General features: G+C 36.5%; 1 non-coding gene across 1 annotated transcript; it reads left to right on the top strand.

Annotated features, from left to right (window-relative positions):
- The first annotated feature begins 2,287 nt into the window (after nucleotides 1-2,287).
- On the top strand, nucleotides 2,288-2,394 carry LOC141694444 (small nucleolar RNA R71). Its single transcript, XR_012563750.1, has one exon. It is a non-coding gene; the product is annotated as a small nucleolar RNA R71 (small nucleolar RNA).
- The last annotated feature ends 12,504 nt before the right edge of the window (nucleotides 2,395-14,898 follow it).

Below are 14,898 nucleotides of genomic sequence, written 5' to 3'. Positions count from 1 at the left end.
CTTAACGGTTCACTTAAGTCGCTCGAGTACCCTCGACTCCACCATTTTTAATAAATTAACCATTAAGGGTTTTAAGGCGATTCTTTCGCAAGTGCCTTACCAACTCCCTAATACACTTTACATAAATGATTCATACTCCAATTAGTCCTTTAAGGTCTTTAACCTATGTTTCAAAGTAAGGCGAGGGGTAATGGTTCGTTCGCGAAACGCAGTTACTTAGAACAGTCGTTTCTCCTAAACCGTACATCGGATTCAAATGAACCACATATCAAAACGAAGCTCATAACATGAACTATCTAATCATGGCAATGGTCAAAACCTAACAGTGAGTTCTCGGGTTCTGATGTTTAAGAACAAAACAGTCTAAAGTAATTCGGACATTACGACGGCTATGTTTACGCGATTACCAATTTCTATTCTACTCCAATTCAACCACAAACCATCCCCAATTCAACCATACAACCAAACTTCACACATAACTCACTACAAAAGCCCCAACACCTCAAGTTCTCCAATTTATATTATTCTCAAATATGAATTAAAACTATACTTAAGTTCATTAATCAATAATCCAAGAATTACAACTCCAAAAACATCACAAAACCAACTACTCTCTACATACACAACAATCAAGCCTCTCATGAACTATAACAACAAAACTAAACCTAATACTCAAAGTAAATTTAGGGTTTTGAGGGGTTATACCTTCCATGGAGAGTGGAGAATCAAGTAATTAGCTTGGAATCACCCTTAAAAGTCCTTATCCAAGCTTAATCTAAACAAAAACTCAAGAACAAAAATTTAAGTTCTTGAAAAACACTATTCACCCTCTTCTTCCATGATTTTTAGGAAGAAATTGTAAATGAATTTGAAGCTCAAACTTATAGGATAGCTATATCTATGCATAAGGAGTATTAGATAATTACCTCACTAATTAACAAGGCTTGGATCTTAGATTTTGAATTTTCCTTCTTGAAATAATGCAAAAGGCCGAGAGCTTTGCTTGCAAAAAGGGGAAGTCAACTTGTGTTTTGGTGAAATGAATTGTTGGTTGGTTGTTTTTTTGGTTTTTGTTTTGATTTATTACTTTTAACCATGGTAACTTTTGTGTGGTTCTTAATCAACCAACAACACACTTTGCTTTGGTCATGCTTATGTCACCTTGTTATGTCATCCTCCCACACTTGTCCTCTTATTATTGGTTTGATGACATCATCATCACTAACCTCTTTGATTAGCTTATAATTACTTGGCTAATGACCGCTGATTTGTTATACGGTTCGCTTAACTTTCGTTTTCGTTTATCGTTTGAGGGATCATAACCGGGATCTTATTACTTGGGTTCCCTTAACCTTTCTCAATACATTAAATTCCTTTTTATGATCCTCTCTTATAATCCTTTAATTTAAATCCTTTTTATCCTGTTACCTTATACTCAATTCTTTCGGTATTTGGTGAATTTTCGGGAAAATCAAAGTGTTCGAATTTGGATTCTGACGATCTTTACATACACTTATATATCATATAAAATACCAATAAAATCTCAGAATATCTATAAAAGAACCCCTACATAGTGTGGCATGAAAAGTTTTCTTATTCAGCAATATCAGCAAAAACACTATTCATAAGGGTTACAAAAAAGTTCAAAATTTTGGGGTTATTACACTGACTTTTGCACAACAGCTTTAACTCCTCAAAATCAGCACTAGAAGGTGGAGCAACACCTCCTTGTTGAGGGTATGGTTGCCTTTGAGCAATTTGTTGAGGTTGCTGGAATCCAGGTGGGTTAAACTGTTTATTTGCAGCTTGATGATATGGTTCCCGAACAACATTCTGATTATTGCTCCAGCTGAAATTGGGATGATTTCTGTTATTTGGATGATAAGTAGCGGGCACAGGCTGCTGCGGTCTCTGAAAATTGTTCACATACTGAACAGATTTATTAACAAGAGAACACTGATCCGTAGCATGAGAGCCTGCACACAGCTCACAGACACTAGATAATTGATTTACGCCATAGTTGGTCAAAGAATCGACCTTCATAGACAGCGCCTTGAGCTGCGCTGCAATAACTATAGCTCCATCGACTTCCAGAATACCTGCTACCTTCCCAGGCATCATCCTTTGAGTTGGGTTTTGATACTCGTTTGCAGTCATAGTTTCAATGAGATTATAGGCCTCAGTATATCTTTTGGCCCACAAGGCGCCTCTAGAAGCTGCATCGATCATGGGTCGAGATTGGACCCCCAAACCATTATAGAAACCAGTGATCACCATCTAGTCAGGCATACCATGATGCGGACACTTTCTCAACATCTCATTTTAGCGCTCCCAAGCCTCGCACATAGATTCTCCTGGTTGCTGCGAAAACTGAGTAAGAGCACTCCTCATAGCTGCAGTTTTGGCCATTGGATAGAACTTCACCAGAAACTTTTGCGCAAGATCTTGCCAAGTAGTGATGGACCCAGCTGGTAAAGAATGTAACCAGTCCTTAGCTTTATCCCTCAGAGAGAATGGGAAAAGCCTCAGCTTGATAGCCTCATCAGTAACACCATTATATTTGAAAGTACTACAGATCTCGACAAAATTCCTGATATGCATGTTGGGATCTTCAGTCGCAGCCCCTCCGAAAGAAACAAAATTCTGCACCATCTGAATAGTGCCCGACTTGATTTCAAAAGTATTGGCCTCAATAGCCGGTTTAATGATGCTTGACTGAATGTCATCAATTTTAGGCCGAGAAAATCCATAAGAGCTTGATCAGCTTGAGCTAGACGATCACCCATTATTTTAGGTTCTTTCTTTTCACTCTCTTTATCCGAATCTTCAAAAACTGTCTTCTCCAGAAAGTCAAGAGCTTTATTTGTTTCCTCAGTTTTATCCAGATTTCTCTTGCGAGTGCGAGAACGTGTTTGCATAAACGCTCGCTAGAGTACCTGGAACACAACCAGAAGCAGTAAGTAACATTTTTAATCAATGAATCCTAATGACCACCGATGGCAAGTACATAAACTAAACAAATTAACACCGAGTCCCCGGCAGCGGCGTCAAAAACTTGTTAGGCATAAAGCATGCGCTCAATAATTCACGCAAGTATACGCGTTCGCAAGTAATATATAATGATTTCTAGTTCGTTCCCACAGAGACTCTGATTAATTATATTTAATTACACTTACTCACCAATGTATGATTATTCTTCAATGCCAAGATAATAACAATTAAGATTGGTTAACTAATATTAACTACGAGAATTAAACACTTGAATTAACAATATTAAACACACATGAGATCCTAACTTCATTACTACTTCATTCAATAGTTATTGTTATTAACCTTAGCATGTAATGGTGATGATATTAATCGAATACACGAAACTGATAAACGCCAACTTTTGTTGTACGAATACCATTCTACCAAGCATCCATAAATTAGATAGAAGTTGAATAGGCACCAATTATGTTGAGACCCTATATGTCTATAGAATTTAACAACATAATGATTTAAGCACAAGTTATTCATGATGATTATACAGGGCAAGTAAAATGGTTAGAGTTACCCACTAATCATGCTTATAACACATGAACCTATGCTAGCATGACAAGTTCTGAACCTCAAGATCCATTGTCACTTCACAAGAGATTAACAAGCTATCTTACATGTTCGCGATGCATATAAGACGAATAAGCACAACCTATACTAGATATCATACAATTACCACATACCAAGGTATTAAACAATTAACTAAAGAAATCCATAGTGAATCCGCTAGAATCCCATGATCACGATTAGCCCATAATAGAACTCATCGTCACCATGAGTTCATATGAAAGCATGATAATAACAACGATATAAAGTTGAAAAAATACTTAATAAATAATGAAGTACATCACAAGAGTATTAAGGTTCAAAGCATAAAGAAAACTAGCATCCATAGTTACAACAAATTAAAAGAATCACAAGATAAACGAATGCTTCCTCTTCTTCGTTGTTACGAGCTAAAACGGTCTTCTCAATCTTCTTGCCTTCGCTCTCCTTGTTCTCGTTTCTTCTTGTTGAAAACGTCTTCCCAGATTGTTTATATAATAGCCCAAGAGAATCAGCGCCAACAGAAGCCCAGTTGTACTTGAATTAATAAAATCAAGATCCTGAAATTCCGTACGCACGCGGTCGCCTACTGCCTCCACGCGGCCGCTTGCTGGCACGCGGTTGCCTACTCCTAGCGCGCGGTCGCGTGCTACCCTTCTGGAAAATACTTTATTTTGCTCCCATTTTTGCTAATTTCTTCGCTCATCACCCATGGACTGATTCCAAGTACTTCCTTAAGCTTTATTTGATGAAAACCACCTATCTAAGCAAGTTATACCCTGAAATGCAAAAATACTAGAAAACACATCAAATACACAAAATACTTGAGTCCAAGACACCAATTCAAGCTGTTATGAGACGCTATAAGTGGTATAAAATGCCACTTATCAGTTAGCATCTAGGACGGAATGTCTGCGTCTCATGCTTTCTTCCTCATCATCCCCACCAGCATCCCCAAAAGAGTCTTCGGCCAGTTCAAAATCACTCCCAGCATTGGATGGCATAGCAGTGATTGCATCATTTGCTCTTTGTAGAGAAGCAGTTATGTGCACTAGATTGAGCATCTTTTCAGTCTCCTCATTACCCTGTATAGCTAGAGTTTGATAAGCTGTAACAGGATGAGTAAATATCTCAGCATCTAGGGAGATAGAATCTATGACAGCTTGACATTCTTGCTGAAATAGTCTCTCCCTTTCCGCATCACTGACATTCATTGTCTCACTAGAAATGGTGTCCACCCTTATCACTCATGTACCTGCATTAATCTCATAATCTCTCTTTTGTTGCATCAAGGGCTCCCCTTAGCTTCCCACCCTCACACCTTCACCTTCACCATCTAAGGTGGGACTCCCCTCACTCACTTTTGCCAGACCTGAAGAAATGGTCTGCATAGTTTCACTCATTACCTCTCCTTTTGCTTGGGAGCAACCCAGCCTCTCACTCATTTCACTCCATGCTCTCAGTCCTAAGAGTGATTGAGATACTACTAAGTCATCCGCACTTGTGACAATTGTTGGGATTTGAAGTTGTGCAGTAATTGTCAACGGATGAAGAACATCCGTTGAAGTAGTAGTTTGAAGTATCAATGGATGACTGCTGTAAAGCACATCCATTGAAGGACAATCACTTGTCAATGTATGATTAATATCCGTCGAGATAGAAAAATGAATGAGTTTGGAATGGAGACTATTGTAGACTCTATGCAGTTTGATGAAAATTTAGGCGCACATGTCTCAATAGACTCAGAAAGAATTGGCAAGTGAGCCAACAAATCATCTAAAAGATGATGCTCACTTGCTTGGATTTTGGATTCTCCAACAGTTTTAAAGATGGAGAATTTGGAAGTGATGTATTAATCATGTCTACATCCAGTGAGTGTGTGGGTGAGTTTGGTGTTTCAGGTGCTTCTATTGTTAAAGATTTTGGCTGTGACTCCACATTTATTGGAGCCACATCAAGTTGACTTTGAGATGGTGCAGTGATTGAGTCTTTAGCTTCAGTTTGCACTGTGTGTGTGCCCTATGCATCCCCAAGGGTTTTAGATATTTTATTTCTAGCATAAGTCTGTGGTGAACTTGTGTCCCTAACCCTCTTGGCCCGTGCTTCTGGTTGAGAGCTTGTTTCAACAGTAACATCCTTTTGGGAGGATGGAACTAGAGTTGAGCTTATTTCCTTATTAACAACCACGGTTTGTTGGGAAACTGTGGTGTGGCTAGGCTTAGGTACACTAATCTCACCAGCCTTATCCTTAGGGTTTCTTTGATTTTTACCCTGTCTCTCACCTTGCTCACTCTCCTTCACACTCCCCTCTTTGTGTTTAATAGTTTTTGCAACTGATTTCTGTTGAGAGAAATTAGAGGGGGCTTTCTTTGTTTTTGTTTTTGAGTTTGAAACTTTTGGTTTAGTGGCTTGGGTAGGCATCTGTTTGGTCACATTCACATATGCCATTGCCACTGTTGAAGGAAAATAAATAGGTGATTGAGAAGTGGTAGAAGGGAAAGAAACATTTACCTCACTTACCTGAGGCATTTCCATGACTGGCATGTACACAAGTGGAACATCCTTGTGATGATTTTCCCTGTTTAAATCAGCAATAACTTTCCTCTCTTGGACCCAACAATCTAGCTTATTTGTTGGGTTCTCAATAGTGAGGTTCTCATAAACAAAATTAGCTAACATCATTAAGAATCTAGCATATTAGATGTTCTTGGACCTTTTCTTAACATCTCCTAATTTACTCCCTATCTCAAACATGACAAAAGTGCTCAAGTTAAAGTACTTGTCACTGAGAAGCATGTAAAGCATGTTAACTAGTGAATATGATACAATATCAAAATTACTGACTTTACCAGAAAATATTTTGATAAAAGAATCACATAAGAAACTCCATTCTTTTCTAAGGCCTAATCTTCTAACTTCACCTAACTTAGTGGCAGTTAGAGCATAGCCAATGGAAACTAGCATGTTACTCACATCAGTGTCAGTGTGTGGAGCAAGTGTGTTATTCTTAGGCAATTTAAAACACTTCTCAATTACATCACAGTTGATACAGTATTCATTACCTTTGAGAGTGAAGGTAATAGTTTTGTCATTTAGGATGAACACTGCAGTAGTCCAAATTTCCTCAATAACTTCACAGTAGATAGTTGGAGACTCAAGCATGGCATAATTCAATTTGCAATTTAGCAAGAAGTCCATCATCTTGTGATAATCTCCCGATGTCGGAATCTGCTTGTTCACCAAGGCTACAAAGTTGTTCTTCTCATAGATGAAGCCAGTTGAGGACATGAGTTTGACTATGGGTGTCATTTCTGTGATTGAGATTAGTTACAGAGAGAATATTTGCTTTGGAGAAGAAAAGAGTTAGAGAAATTACTTTGAGAATGATAAAAGAAATAAATTAGAATGAATTTTGCTTTTATACTATCTCAGGAATAAACTGTCAAAAGTAATAAAGTAAAATAAAGTACCCAGTCATAATAGCCCAAAATAGCCGTTAAAAAAAGTGTAAAACTGTCAAAATTCTAAGATAATCCGTTGAAATATACACACAGGCTGTAAGTAATTTCGATGGATAATTTTTAGAATCAGCGGCTAAGATTGAGACACTTTGACGGATAATAATAAGATACCCAGAGTAATAATGGATACTTCAACGGATATTGAGTTTCAATGGATATTCATTTTCAATGGATGATGAACATCCGTCGAGATACAAATTCTGACTTAATCAAAATTTTATCAAGAAGGAAATATCAATTTTAACTCTGGCTACATTACAACTTGCAAAATTATTAAATATAATTTAAGAGTAATTAAGCATACCTAATTCACTTACCAACCTAGAGAAGGTGGATTCATCAAGTGGCTTGGTAAAGATATCTGTAAGTTGCTTCTCACTTGGAACAAAATGAAGTTCCACAATACCATTCATCACATGCTCTCTAATGAAGTGGTACTTGATGTCTATGTGCTTTGTTCTTGATTGTTGTACTGGATTTTCAGTGATGGAAATTGCACTTGGGTTATCACAGAAAATGGGAATTCTATCCACTTGTAGACCATAGTCCAACAATTATTTTTTCATCCACAAGATTTGTGTACAGCAACTCCTAACAGCAATATATTCAGCTTCAGCTGTAGAAGTAGAAATTAAATTTTGCTTTTTACTGAACCAGGACACAAGTTTGTTCCCTAGGAATTGACATGTTCCTGTTGTACTTTTTCTGTCTATTTTACAACCTGCATAATCTGTATCTGATTAACCAGTTAGATCAAAACCAGAATCTCTAGGGTACCAAATGCCAAGTTTTTGTGTTCCCTTGAGATATCTGTTAATTCTCTTTATAGCTACTAAGTGAGATTCTCTAGGATCAGCCTGAAATCTAGCACAAAGACAAGTAGCAAATTTTATATCTAGCCTACTAGCTGTTAAGTACAAAAGTGAGCCAACCATGCCCCTATAGCTTGAAATATCCACAGACTTTTCAGTAGTGTTTAATTCAAGCTTAGTTGCAGAGGCCATGGGAGTTTTTGCAGATGTACAATCTATTAGATCAAACTTCTTTAAAAGATCATGAATATATTTAGTTTGACTAATGAATATTCCATCACTAACTTGCTTAACTTGCAACCCAAGAAAGTAAGTTAGTTCTCCCATCAATGCTCATTTCATACTTACTTTGCATCAATTTGGGAAACTTTTTGCAAAGTTTTTCATCTGTAGAACCAAATATAATATCATCTACATAAATTTGAACAAGTATACTGGAGCCATTAACATTTCTAAAGAATAAAGTTTTATCAACGGTACCTCTTGTGAAGTGATTTTCCAAAAGAAACTTTGATAAAGTGTCATACTAGGCTCTAGGTGCTTGCTTCAGTCCATAAAGTACTTTCAAAAGATAGTAGACATATTCTGGAAAATTTGGATCTTCAAAACCAGGAGGCTGACTAACATAGACTTCCTCCTCCAAATCTCCATTCAGAAAAGCACTTTTGATATCCATTTGATAGACCTTGAAATCGGCATGGGCTGCATAAGCTAAGAAAATTCTGATGGCTTCAAGTCTTGCAACAAGAGCAAAGGTTTCATCAAAATCTATTCCTTCTTGTTGGCAGTAGCCCTTAGCAACCAATCTAGCTTTCTTCCTGACCACAATGCCATTTTCATCCATCTTGTTTCTGAATACCCACTTGGTGTCAATTGGATTTTTTCCTTTAGGTTTGGGTACCAGCTTCCATACCTTGTTCCTTTCAAATTGGTTTAGCTCCTCCTGCATAGCTAAAACCCAATCAGGATCCAACAAAGCTTCTTCTACCTTCTTTGGTTATTCCTTAGAGAGGAAGCTGCTATATAGACATTCTTCTTGAGTTGCTTTTCATGTTTGAACTCTAGAAGATGCATCACCAATAATGAGTTCAAAAGGGTGATCACTTGTCCATTTTCTTTGTTCAGGTAGATTAGCTCTAGATGAAGAGGCCTCATTATTGCTTTGATGATTAGTCAAGTTTTGATGATCAAAAACTCCCCCTGAGTTTATGGATCTTTGAATTGAAGAAGAGGTTTGTTCTGATTGTGATCTTACTTGACTCCCAAATCCCATAGAGGGATCAACGAATGTTGATCTTTCCCTGTCGACGGATGATGTTCTTTGTCTGTCAATGGATGATATAGATTGTCTTTCAAAGGATGATGCACTTGGTCTTTCGACGGATGTTGAATTATATGCTTCATTAGTAGTAGACTTTTCTGAATTGTCCTTGGACATTGGTTCTTGATCACTATCATCATTACTGTCATCACTAACCATCTCCACATTATCAAACTTGAGGCTTTCATGGTAATCTCCATCTTGCAGTCCTTCAATCTTTTTATCATCAAACACAACATGTACTGATTTCATAACAATGTTGGTTCTTAGATTGTAGACTCTATATGCTTTACCCACATCATATCCAACAAAAATTTCTTCATCTGCTTTAGCATCAAACTTTCCATGTTGATCAGTTTGATTCCTTAAGATGTAACATTTGCAGCCAAAGACATGAAGAAAATTTAGAGTTGGCTTTCTGTTCTTGAACAATTGGTAGGGTGTCATACACTTTTCTTGATTGACCAAAGAGATATTCTGAGTGTAGCAGACAGTGTTCACAGCTTCAGCCCAAAAATATGTTGGTAACTTTGATTCTTCAAGCATTGTCCTTGCAGCTTCAATAAGAGATATGTTTTTCCTTTCCACCATTCCATTTTGTTGTGGGGTTCTTGCTGCAGAAAACTAATGCATAATCCAATTCTCTTCACAAAATGATCTCATCACAGAATTCTTGAACTCAGTTCCATTGTCACTCCTAATTCTTCTTACTTTAAAATCAGGATGATTGTTGACTTGCCTTATGTGATTGATGATGATTTCACTAGCTTCATCTTTGGATTTCAGAAAGTATGTCCAAGAGAACTTTGAAAAATCATCTACAATAACTAGGAAATATCTTTTCCTTGAGATAAACAATACATTGACTGGTCCAAACAAATCCATGTGTAGCAATTGCAAAGGCTCTTATATTATTGAATCAAGCTTCTTTTTGAATGATGCTTTGATCTGCTTTCCTTTTTGGCAGGCATCACACAATCCATCCTTAATAAGCTCCACTTGAGGGATGCCTCTAACCGGTTCTTTCTTGACAAGCTCATCCATGGTCTTGAAGTTTAGATGAGACAACTTCTTGTGCCATAGCCAACTTTCATCTTGACTTGCTTTACTGAGAAGACAAGTGCCTGATTCTGCATTTGATGAGTTGAAGTTAGCTAAGTACACATTTCTTTTTCTCACACCAGTGAGAACTACTTTGTTACTTTTCTTGTTTATCACAACACATGCTTCTGAATTGAAAGTGACTGAGTTGCCATTATCACAAAGCTGGATGATACTCAACAAATTATGCTTGAGACCATCCACTAGGGCAACCTCTTCAATGATGACATTGTCTTTTGAAATCAAGCCATATCCCACAGTATAACCTTTGTTATCATCTCCAAAAGTAATACTTGGGCCAACTCTTTCCTTCAACTCAGTGAGCAGGGTAGAATCTCCGGTCATGTGCTTTGAGCAACCACTATCCAGATACCAAAGATTCTTTCTATTTTCCTGCACACATCAAAATCAAATCAAGTTAATTTTGGTACCCAAGTTTCCTTGGGTCCTTTCTTGTTAGCTTTATTCTTTGATTTCTTGGATTTCATCTCATTTGACTTTGGGATTTATGATTCATCCTTAGTCATTTGAGTTGAACCCTTGAAACCAGTCATTAAAACAGAATTATCATGCACATTTTGATTAACGGGAAAAGGCATGTTGTTTGCAAACATGTTATTCCAGTAAGGCATGCTAAATGGCATTTGAGGCATAGTAAATGCAGCATAATAAGGATTAGGTGCAAATGACATATTAGCAAGTTGTGCATTCATATTCTGAGTAGACATAGGATTTAATGACATGGTAGGCATAGCAGTCATGTTGGGAAAAGAGGGAGGTGCAGAGTTGGAAGTAGACATAGCATTCTTGCAATTAACAGATAAGTAATTAACACTACCACACTTAACATGAATTTTTCTTGGTGCATATTTATCAGGTGTGTAGTTGTTGTGTTTGTTAATTCCTACTTTCCCATTCCTATTGTTTTTCTTTTTAGCTTCTGTTTTAACCTAAATCATTTGTAATCAGTCATTCAATTGCTTGATAGACAGATGCCCAACATTGACTCTCTTTTCCTTCCTCACTTGACTAGATTCCCCTGGAACAAAGTTTTTAGAAACTGATCCATATTTCTCATTCAGCTTAGCTAGCTTAGCTTTGCTAACTGGCTTTTTCTCAGTCGACGAATGTGGTTCATTGTTTTTCGACGAATAATCCCTTTTGTTGCTCGACAGATAATTTTCATCATCCGCTGAGTCCACATCCGTTGACAGTCCTTCAACCAAACAGGACTCAAGCTTCTCTTTACTCTTTTTTCAGGCTGCATCACAAAAGGACTCAATACCTTGAACCTTAGTGATTTGAGCATGAACATCTCGAGAAGATTTCCATGCTATAATCACTTCTTGTTCCCGTTCAAGTTGCTTCTTCAAAATCGTTTCTTTCTTCAAGGACTCAGTTAATTCATCCTTAGCAATCTTACACTAAATTCTCAATTTTTCAAATTCAATAAACTGAGACTCTAGCACATTATTCCTCTCACTTAAAAACAAATTATTTTCTTTAATTTTAGCATTTTCCTTAGTGAGGGACTTAAATGTAACACGCAGATGATATAATTCAGTTGACATGTCATTGATTGCATCATTACACTCAGCTTTAGATAAATGTGCAAGGTTAGTGGTGATTACCTGATTACTTGAAGAACTTGTTTCTGTTTCATCAGACTTGGCCATCAGGGCTAGGTTGACATAGCTTGTTTCTTCATCTTCATCCAATCCATCAGCTACCCAGTCATTTTACTTTATGATGAAAGCCCTTTCCTTTTACTTGAGCAACTCAAAATATTTCTATTTATAATCAACAGGCTCAAACTTCTTCTTGCTAGAATCTGACTTTCTACACTCACTGGAAAAATGCCCTGCCAAGCCATATTTGAAACATTTGAATTTGGATTTATCCACCATGTTTCTACTCGGCTTGGCTGCTCTAAAATTCTTTTTGAACTTGAGCTTGGAAAATCTTCTAGACAGGAATGTTAAATGCTCATCAATATCATCCATGTCATCTTGGCTCAACTGATCTTCATTTTCAGCTACCAGCCCTTTACCCTTGCTCTCACAGACCTTTGAAGTAGATTCAACAGCTTCTACATTCATCTCCTTTTCCTTTTCTAACTCAGCAACCAGTGCTATGGACCCTCCTTTCTTCATTCCTTTCTCCATCCTTTAATCTTGCTATATTTCAAGCTCATAAGTTTTAGGATGTCATATAGGCTCTCCAAGGTGAACTCCTTGTAATCCTGAGAATTTCCCAATGAGACTGTCATTGGCTTCCACTCCTTTGGAAGAGATCTAAGGAACTTGAGGTTAGAGTCTTTTATTTGATAGACTCTTCCATGAAATTTCAGAGCATTTAATAGCTTTTGAAATCTACTAAATATATCAGTGAGAGACTCACTATCTTTACAGTAAAAATGCTCATATTGTTGAATTAGCAGCTGCATCTTGTTCTCCCTTACTTGCTCAGTACCATCACAAATAAACTGGATTGTGTCCCAAACCTCTTTGGGTATTTTGCAGTTGATGATGTTATCAAACATATCACCATCAACTCCATTGAACAGTATATTCATGGCCTTCTTATCTTTCTGACTTGCTCAATATCAGGGTCTGACCATTCATGCCTTGGTTTTGGAACATATGGCTCATTTCCAGTTGCAGCTCGTATTGGTACATGAGGACCTCTCTCTATGTAATCCACATAGGCCTCATCTTGGGAAAGAAGATGTAGGTGCATCTTCACCTTCCAGTGGTGATAATTATCTTTTTCCAGAAATGGAATTTTAACTCCAACATCCTTCTTGTTCATCTTGCTGCTTGTTGTGATATTTACACTCTTTGTACTTCAAGAGCTTGCTCTAATACCAATTGTTATTCCCTAACAATATAACAAGAATTACAGAATGGGGGGGGTTGAATGTAATTCTGGCTACTTTTTCAGATTTTAAAACAATTCTAATTTGATAAGTATGATAGTGTTTGATTTGTAGTTATGTGGAATAAAGAGATGATAAAAATCAAAACACTAATTAATAAAAACAAAAGCTTTTAAAAAATTTCTGGTGGATTTGAAAGTATCCAACGGATATATATATATATTTATATCAAATGAGAACCCTGTGAAGCTTTGAACAGCTCACAGCTGCTTACAAGTTTGAACAACTAAACTGCAGAGAAATGCTTACAAAATACAGCTTGATATGTTTCTCTGAAAATGTGTATGCTTAGTTCTTAATGTTCTACTTGCTACACTTGGTTCATATATCACCAAGTTTACATGACAATGAGACAAGATAATAAAACAAAAAATATATAGTCTAACTCCATGCTACTTCACTATTTTATTCCAGCATCTTTGAATATCTTCCCAATTGCATGGAAATGGTAATGCTTCTTTGTTCTCATAATCCTGCTTAACAGGCTGTCACGTTCCTTTTGCATACAATCAACGCATGTGACTGTCAAGTCACTATCAACTGCTCTTTTGAATTTAAACATCTATTGAAGCTTCAATGGATCATCCATTGAGGCTATGTATGATCATCCGTTGATACTCTGGATGATCATCCGTTGAAGCTTTATCTGAGCATTCGTTGAAGTTTTGTGAAGTATCTGTTGAGACTATTTTCTTGCCAGTTAACTCTATTTCACTTACACAAGATTTCAAGGCATCATCTATTTATAATTGGCCAACCTATCTCGCATATCAATCTAGTAGTCAACATGACTTTAACATTTCTCACAATTTGGTTCACAAAGCTTATACAAGTATGCAGAAATGTGCTACTACCCTTATTTTACATAAGCTACTCTTTCAACGGATAGTAAAGTAATCATCCGTTAAAAGCTACAAAATCACCATGTTAAATCTACTAAGGTGTTTTATTTAATTTATCATCAAGTTCACAACATATTCCTAACATCAATACATTAATAAATTAAATAATATGCCACAGACACACAAATTACTTAGATCTCTTGGCCTATTATAGTTAATCAACTAGATATGTATATATTCAAGCTAGAAGTTCAGAGGATACACTATACAACAATTTCTCATACATCATCTACTACTAGCCTTATATATTAATAAATAAAAGTTTATTCTTGATTGATGCACGTGAAACAGTACGATTTAATCAACTACTACCATATAAGAATAATTCATTGATCACAAACATTAATAAAAAAGTGATAGAACTCTAACACATGTTTCCAAAGTCTACCTCGACGTTTACGAGTTTTAAGTTTTGACGGATACTCTCGGCTCTCTGCGCGATAGCTTTACTCTGCTCCTGCTGCGACTCCTGTCTTAATTACACTGTTAGGTTTTTTATTTATTCTAATTGTAACTCCTTATTAATATAATATGGTGTGGGCTTATTCTTGTATGGGTTATTGACTCACCTATTATTATTAGGACTCTGAATTTGTTTAACATAATAGTATTATTATTCTAATTTAATGTGTAGATAACATTAATCCTAATATTGTTGTTGTTATTGTTGTTGTTGATATTATTATTATTATTATTATTATTATTATTTTAAAATCAC

This window comes from Apium graveolens, chromosome 10, assembly GCF_009905375.1.
Source record: "Apium graveolens cultivar Ventura chromosome 10, ASM990537v1, whole genome shotgun sequence".
NCBI classification, from domain to species: Eukaryota; Viridiplantae; Streptophyta; class Magnoliopsida; order Apiales; family Apiaceae; genus Apium; species Apium graveolens.
This window is presented reverse-complemented; position numbering and strand designations above follow the sequence as displayed.